General features: G+C 44.1%; 1 long non-coding RNA gene across 5 annotated transcripts; it reads left to right on the top strand.

The window, feature by feature from the left end:
* The first annotated feature begins 2,181 nt into the window (after positions 1 to 2,181).
* Positions 2,182 to 6,010, top strand: Gm36062. 5 transcript variants are annotated; one of them, XR_378562.4, is made up of 4 exons: positions 2,182 to 3,915; positions 4,243 to 4,359; positions 5,156 to 5,305; positions 5,593 to 6,010. It is a non-coding gene; the product is annotated as a predicted gene, 36062 (long non-coding RNA). The 5 variants fall into 5 exon arrangements; XR_378563.4 differs by having other exon boundaries at positions 3,597 to 3,666; XR_378561.4 differs by having other exon boundaries at positions 3,671 to 3,793.
* The last annotated feature ends 2,784 nt before the right edge of the window (positions 6,011 to 8,794 follow it).

The following is an 8,794-nucleotide window of genomic DNA, read 5'->3' as shown; positions in this document are numbered from 1 at the left end:
TTGGTGCATCCATGTGTGGATTGGGCTTAGCTCATTCTTGGGATAACCTCATGGCCACACAGAACAGTTTTCACAGACTGCCATGCAATGGCGTGCTAATTCGACATCAACGAAATAGACTAAACGCCTTGGATCACACTAGCTTCTGTGGTAAGGCCTGTGGGGCAGACGGCTGTCTGGAGGCCAGCGAGGCTGGGAAGATGTAAGGCAAGCATCTAAAGGTGTTGAGGAGCAGAACAGAGGGCAAGGTTCGGTACAGAGATTGAATGCTATGGGTTGGAGCCTGGGGGCTGAAGTGACGGGTCAGTGGTTAAGAGCTCTGGATGCCCTTCCAGAGGACTCTGATTGGTTTTTGTTTGTTTGTTTGTTGTTTGTTTGTTTTCCAGTGCCTACTTGGTGGCTTGCAACCATCTGTGATTCTAGTTCCAGAGGATCCAATGCCCTTTTCTCATCTCGGCAAATGGTACATAGATATTTATGCAGGCAAAACATCTATACACATACAATATAATAATGATGATGATGATGATAATAATAATTAAAAAAAGAAACAACAGCCTTGGGCTTGTTTGGAGAGCACTTGCTATAATAAAAGCAACTCATGGGCCAGAAAGATGGCTCAATGGGTAGAGACCTCATGATTTGAATTTGATCCCCAGACTCCATGGTGGAAGGAAATGATTTACTCTCAGAAAATCCTCTGATTTCCAAGTGCATGCCATGGCATGCTCCCCTCCACTAACGCAATTAGTATCACATAATACTAATATGATATATAATTATATAATAATGGTGATTACTATAAACAAAAATAAATAATTAAAAATAAAAATAGGCCCTGTGTGCAAAACTCGGGAGGTTTTGTTTGTTTGTTTGGTTGGTTTTTAAGTGAGCCTTCTCTTCCAACTCCTTGGTGCCTGAGCAACCACCAAAGCCAAACTTTCCACCCTGGTCTCATCCAACAGTGATTCTAAACACTGAGACTAGACCTCGGAGTTGAGTGTTTAGCCACCTTGTTTTGTTATCTAACCTGAGGAAAGGACTGTGGGGGAACCTCATTGGGTCATGTGAGTGTGTGCACCCTCCTACTGGAGGGTAGTTTGTAGAATAATTTATAATAACCAGATATCTATCAACTGTCTCTGAGTAGAGACTGAACTGATACGGTCTTTTTGTGGTTTAAGAGAGAACCTGACTGGTTCTTCTGCGCACATATCAGGGATATGAGGGAATGGATATCTTGCCTAAGGGAACCACAGGACAGCACCTCCCGTGCACTTACCAGCCCAGATGAGACTGTGGGGGAGTCCTCAAAGCATCTGTCTATGGTGGACAGATCCCTCTGAAAAGCCACAGGTAGCTTGATTGCCAAAACACCTTAACTGATAGTCCCTAAGCCCTGGATACAGTTTAACTGCTCCCACCCAGAAACCGAACTCTCACTTGGCTATTGAGTCCCTGCCATCAGGGCTCTTCTAAATAATTCATCACTCCCGAGGAAAAAGTCATCAACTCTCATGAATCAAAGCAAGATAGTTTTACATTTCTTCTAAGAACTTTGCTGGGGTTCAGAATCTGCCTGGAGGGAATCCTGGCTTTATTTTCCAGGCACATGCTTCTGAGACCAAAGGTGATCTAATTTCTAATTACAAAGGAATTTTGAGCAGCTCGGAACTAACAACCCAAATAGCTTTGAACCTTGCCTGCTTTACCTTCCAACAGCGACTGAGAGTGTAGGTCCTGCAATCCAACTCCAGCTTCTGAAAGAGCATCCAGGATGTAACGGCCTGGGTTCTCAGAGAGAAGGCTGCCGGCGTAACCTTTGCTTACACGAGGTAGATATGCCTTACTGGGCTCTTTACAAAACCACCGCTTTCTGGGGGAAAGTTACCAGCCGTGTCGTGCTTGATGGATTAAATAGCTGTCATAACCCCGACTGGATCCTTCTGGCTTTGATTTCTATCAGAGGTAAAATTGAACGGTTCACACATGGCCAGGTTTAGTGCACCATCCAACTGTGTGCTGGGCAGTACAGCAGCCCTGCAGCTGAGTAGCTCCCACCTCTGGCCCATCTCTGTCACACTGGCACTATATCAGAAACACTTGCTTTAATTGCTTTTATTTATAGAGTTTATTCATAGCATGTTAAAAAGAGGAATGCATAAATCTCATATAATTCTTTTAAGTACAAGGTTGCTTTTTATTAAACAAATAACAGAACGTCAAGAGCATGTTTTACCATAATTTTTCTGGTGACTGAATGTGTGTGGAATTGTTTGAAGATTGTGCCACCAGGACCTCTTTTGTGTATTTAAAGACACAGCCGAGGATATATTAGTTATTTCAAAGATTAGTCATAGTGAGTAAAATGACTAAAAAACCCGCCTACAACACTTTTTTTTATTATTATTTCTTTTTGTTACATTTATCTTGAGGGGTGGGACATGGGTGTTGGGACTTGTGTGTGGTGCTCAGGGGACAACTTTCAGGAGTCACTTCTCTCCTTCAACCACATGAGCCCCTGGCATGAAGCTCAGATATTCAGGCTTGGTGACAACTCCTACCAGCTGAGCCTTCTAACCTGCCTAATACTTCTTGGTGTGATAGACTACTGTTGTCTTCTCATGTAAGTTATCGGAGGCAGTTTAAGTGGTGTCACTACACTTTAGCCCTCAGTTAAAGTTCTTAAATAAGACGTTGGTAATTTCATATACTGAATTTTGGTGATTTTTACCACCTTACTCTGAAACCCTTCTCCCCAGCAAGCCATCTTTCTACTTTAATCTCTTAGTCATTTGGTTGTTTACCTGCTGAATTTAAATATGGATGCCTGCCTGCCCTTTGGAGTAGTTTTCCATTGCAGATTGATCTACATACTGTTAATCTCCCTTTTCTTTTTTATTTATTTTTATTTTTATTTTTTGAGATTGTCCTCCTTTTTTCTTAAGAATAAAAAAAATCTCACTTCGTTGATGTGTTTCCGTCTCTTTCCTTGAAGGTTCAGCGAGGATTAGGAAGTGGAGCCATCAATGTTAATATGTACATTAAAGATGAGCACTTGCGTCTTATTTTAGGACCATCAACCTTGACAGCTCCTTTTTAATCACCGGGATTTGAACAGATATGTAAACACGGGAACGAGAAGTAAAGGGCTCACGATTGAGAAGTCAGATCATCGAGAAAATTGCCGGAGAGGGGACACAGGTTGGTAATTCCTTCACGATGCTCTGATTCCAGAAATCTGCAGTTGTCATACAAGTGGAAAACGGAAACCACCTAGACTGAGCGAACCCAGCGAACAGCGTGCATTTGTTAATTGTCCAGTCTGAGAAGCCGAGGGCGTCTCCCACACAGAAATCCCCGGACTCCTACTGATCCTGGGGAAATCAGGGTCCCTTCCTGTCTTTCTTATTCTCGTTAATATAAGAATTCATGAATGGAGCAAGCAGAAGTTTAAAGGGTAAAAACAAAACAAGCAAGCAAGCAAGCAAACAAACAAACAATGGCAACAGAGTAGGCATGCCTTAACTATCAGCAGCTGCCCAGAGGAGGAGAATGGGGGAGGGAAGGAAAAGGCCACGGTGTGTGAGTTATCAGCACGGAGGCACACCACATGGCTGAAGATAGCCACATTTTGGGGACAGGGGCTGAGGAAAGAAGCTCAAAGTACTTGAAAAAACAAACTTAGATTCTGGTCAGCACGTGAAAGAGATAGAAAACAAGAAAGAAAAATGTTGCACCGTTTTGAGTCCTCACTCAGAAGGGTGTTTGGGCAGAGGCAGCAGAACCTCTGGTTGGCTCCGCTCCTAGAGGCTGGGCTGTGGGCAGGGTGGGGTTGTAGGAGTTCTGGGAAGGAATAGAATAGTATCCATTAAAGGGCTAATTATTCCATCCATTTCTTTAACATGGCTTGAGGTGAACATACCTTCTTAGGGGTGGCCCCTTTAGCCAGGCTGGGGACCCTGTTTAGCTGGAATATTATTAGATCTCTGCCCAGGCCAGAGATCCTATTCTCTTTACCAGGAGTTTTTCCTTATTGGGCCTCTACTGCTGCTTTAACACCGTGACTCTGGTGTTTGCCCTCCTTTGATGCCCTCCTGGGGAACTGATGAGTGATAAATCAACAGAGCCATTTAATATCTTCCTCTACAACTCTTTGCTGGTGAAATAGGCCTTTTTCTTTGTTTATTTAAAGACCGGTATACATTTAAATAGCATCTGTCATTGCTCTCTCACTTGTAGGTCAAAGTCAGCCCGTGTGCTTTGGAGGACATCCTAAGTGGGAAATGAGAACTCAGTGGGACTCGATGTCCTGCAGTCACAGACAACATTGATGGGGAAAAGACAGCCTCTGGCCAGGTAAGCTGTATATTTTATCTTCTGGATTGAGCAGGACACTGGGTGGCTGGCTGGCATCCAACAGCATCGCATTAAATCACAGCCTCCCTGAGCTCCTGACACTGAGGCTTGGGTATCACAATTCATCCGTCTTCCTAGCCAGTAAACCACTGTGTGATCAATTCCTCTGCAAAGGATGGCCATAAAAATTTTCAACGGTAACTGCAGAATTCTCATCTCATGAACCATCATGAGGAGGTACCTGATGATCAATGTTTAAGCACAGGCAAGAATTAAAATATATCGCATAGGACTGTCACAGAGGTGAGGTCCAGGGTTGGAGGTCAGCAGATAGGCAGCAGGGGTGACTGGGTTGCGGATGGCCTTGGTCAGTTTAATCACATGGTTTCCAGGAAGTGACTTTAGGCTTTACTGAGGGCTCCTTCCCCTCACTTGTATCCATCCCTCGCGGCTGGACTTTGTTCCATGAAAACATCACACACCTTCATCTCTCTGATGGAATTTTCTGGCAATCAGCCTTGATCTCACCAGGTCGAAAGAATCATGGCCCCCTAGCCAAGGGTCAGAGTAAGTGAGGGGTCTCAGGGGTAGCTCTTGGTTCTCAGGGAAAGCCGTTTTCTCTCGGGCCTTTGCAAACAGAAGAGAGTTAGGCACGGCGTGGCAGCAGTCTGGAAGGCCCTTTAAGGTCTAGGGTGGTTGACGGACAAGAACCCTAATGAGAATTAAGGCCTCGATATCCTGTGGTCCCGGAGGCGGGGACACAAACGCGACATGCGCTCACTGGTTTTCCTTTAAGTCTTATGGATGACGACTGTATCTGGAAGGGACAGAAGAGCAGAAGCTGAGTGAGCTGACTTGTAAGAGAAGGCAGGAAGATGTCTTGGACACTGCCCATTGCAGAACTTCATCCCACCTCCCTGAGGGAGTTTCATCAAGCCGAAGCTGGGTGGGTGCGCATGCCCGATGAGTACCTGTTCTCTCACTCCTGGGCTGGGTGGGTGCGCATGCCCCATGAGTACCTGTTCTCTCACTCCTGGGCTGGGTGGGTGCGCATGCCCGATGAGTACCTGTTCTCTCACTCCCGGGCTGGGTGGGTGCGCATGCCCCATGAGTACCTGTTCTCTCACTCCTGGGCTGGGTGGGTGCGCATGCCCGATGAGCACCTGTTCGCTCACTCCTGGGCTGGGTGAGTGCGCATGCCCGATGAGTACAGGTTCTCTTTTCCATTTGCAGGCATCTGCCATCAGAGCTACAACTTGTTGATGGGCCACCCTGACAGCCTGGAGGCTGCATGTACTCTTCTCACCCGGCCTCCATCACCCTGCACTTATGTCTTCCCTGTCTCTCTCCTTCTCTCTTTGCCTTGGACGGCTACATTTCTCACCATGTCTGTGACTGGCCTCCTGGGGGTGACCCGTTCTTTATACAGTATGACCCTATAGTTTATCTACCCTTTATTCAACCCGTAGCCCTCAGAAGCTTTGACATTGCATTCTATTTTTTTTTAATGTTTATTATGTTCTTTTTCAGGCTTTCTATGTGCATGCAGGTGAATGTGGTAGATGCATATGCAGTGTACCTTTGAGTGTGTGTGTGTGTGGTATACTTCTGTGAGTGTGCATGAGTTTGTGTGTGTATGTGTATGTATGTGGTGAATGTGTGTGGTAAACTTGTGTGTGTGTAGTATATGTGCATACACTTGTGTGTGTGTGTGTATATATATATATATATATATATATATATATATATATATATATATATGGGGGGGCAGGGACATGTATACAAATGGGGTCCAGAGAAGGACACTGTTATTCTACTTTAAGTTGCCCTGCCTTATCTTGGGGATGGGGTGGGTGGAGTTAGGCTGGGCTGGTGGCCAGCAAACCCCACCCTTCTCCTAGCTTCATCTCTACATGTCCCAGTAATGGGATGAATAAAACAAAATAAAATATGAAATACCATTTTAATATTCTATCTGGTAAAACAATACATTCATCTATTTGTAAACACTAGCTTAAAGATGTAAACACATATACACATACATATATTTGCATATTCATAAATGCATGCATATGCATTGCTGTATCCATTTTGCATTTTGCATGACATTTCATTTTAAGTTGCATAGTATCTCAAACATCTGTCACTTTGCACTAGGATTGCCTTGCTACCTTCTGCTTGCTTATGACAAAAATATGATTCATTTTTTTGAGGCTAAAATTGAAAGTAAATAAAAAATATTAAATTTCAACTGGAAAAATTGGCTCCTATCCTCCATAGATTAAATATATATAGTTTTATTGATTTTGCTTGATTTTTAATTCCTTACTTTACTTCTATGGCTTAACAAAGTATATTTTATTTAAAAATAAAACATCTGTGAAAGTTTATAACAGTTTCAGTGTTCATAATTGAGCTGGATTTCCATATCCCGATTGTATTATCTTAGGCTTTTCCCCGTTGCAGTGGATAAAATGCTCAGATAAAAGGAACTTACTGGAGAAAGAGTGTCTTTTTCTGGTTTGCTGTTCCAGGCTCATGCCCACCATAAAAGAAGCTGCAGTAGCAGGGACTTCAGACAGCTGGTCACATGCCACCTGCAGTCTTGAGGCAGAGTGACAGGTCACATGCCACCTACAGTCTTGTGGCAGAGTGACAAGTGCTTGCTCAGTTCCATTTTCCCAGGATCCCTTGCTCAGGGAATGGTCCTGCTCACAACTGAGCTGGCAAGGTGGCTCAGTGGGTAGAGGCGCTTGTCATGCAAGCCTGGCGATGGGAGTGGAATCCGTGAATCCTTACAAAGGTAGAGGGGGAGAACAGATTCTCCAAAGCTGTCCTCTAACATGCTGGACCACATGCCACCCACCCCACATCATGCATGCGTGTTATGATAGAAATGATCTTCTCACGTGAACTAAGATGATCAGCGTAATCCCCAAGGGCCCTCCCAGAGGCCATCTTCCAGAGGACCCTAGAGCCTGTCAATCAACACTAAACATCACAACCATCTACAGCTACTGTTGCATCTCAGGAAATGCCAGTAAACAGCTTCTGCAGAGCGACTTGAAGCCTCTCCCTTCCCTGAGAACACACACTGCTCACTGATGTGTGTGTGTGTGTGTGTGTGTGTGTGTGTGTGTGTGTGTGTGTTAGCAATCTAGTTCCTAGCACATTTTAGTGTGATTTGCAGGTTGGTGGGACATTTGTCATTTACTTAGCAAATTTATGGCTGTAAATGATCTCCCTTGGAATTTTGGTACTGAACACTTATTATAATTAAACATTTTTTAGGTTGATTTATTTTGTATTGCAATTGTTTCATTATGCTTAAAATATGAATTTAGAAAATGTGATTGGAGAATAGAGGGTGGAGATTGACTAAGCAGCCCATAAAAGTGCTCATCTATTTAAAAATACCCACACAACACACACAGGCACACACACACACACACACACACACACACATGCATGCATGCACACACGCACACACGAACGAACGACAGCTGCCTCTCAGGCCTGAGGCGTGGAAAGGTGGGAACAGCAAGTTAGTGAGTTGATCTCTTTGGCAAACCTCTCTCCAACATTTTTCCATTACAGTTGACAACAGTAGCAAACTTAGAGTCATGAAGTAGCAATGAATGTGGTTGGAGGTAACCACAACATTAAGAACCATATTAAAGGGTCTCAGCATTAGGAAAGCTGAGAGCCACTACAGTATAGGTTTCCATATGAACAGGGGCACCAATGTAGTCATACCCCTTTGGGTCCCTAGTAAGTACAAAACATGGAGAAAATATTCACAGGAGACTATTAACTCCTTTGTGAAATGACACACAAAAGGCTGGTCAAAAAAGAACTTATACTAAGTCACACATCAGACAAAGAGGATGTATTGACATACACTTAAGAGAGCAGTGAGTGAGACCCGGGAGAGAAGACTGTGGAGCTGAGAGCAGGTGATGGAGTGGGGGTGGGCAGCTTAACATCAACAGAGAGGCTCCTGGGTGGACTCATATCAGGGTAGACAGGAGACATCTTTATCTGGTTGAGTAATAAACTTTACAGCGTCAATTGCTTTTCATGAAACTGGCTATTTGTGTAAGTCGCCATGGGTCAACTGGGGTCGGGCTCTGGATGGTTAGATCTGATCACTGAAGTGTAAGGATTTAGCTTTTATTCTTGGCCTTTTGTCTGTAAGTTAATCTCATACATTTAAAGTAATTGCTCCCTGTGTTGAGTCCCAGCAGGCATCAGCATGTTAAAGCCCCAATCCTGAAGGCACTTTGGTGTCAGCAATGAAAGCAGAGCCTCTGATGGGAGCATCAGGTCAGCACAAGGGTCAGACTCGAAGGGTAATTTATAATGAATCGTATACACATTTCAAATAAACAGCAGAAAGAAGGCTGTTTGCCAAAACACATAACAACATTTTAGA

Source organism: Mus musculus, chromosome 7 (assembly GCF_000001635.26).
Source record: "Mus musculus strain C57BL/6J chromosome 7, GRCm38.p6 C57BL/6J".
Lineage (NCBI taxonomy): Eukaryota > Metazoa > Chordata > Mammalia > Rodentia > Muridae > Mus > Mus musculus.
This window is presented reverse-complemented; position numbering and strand designations above follow the sequence as displayed.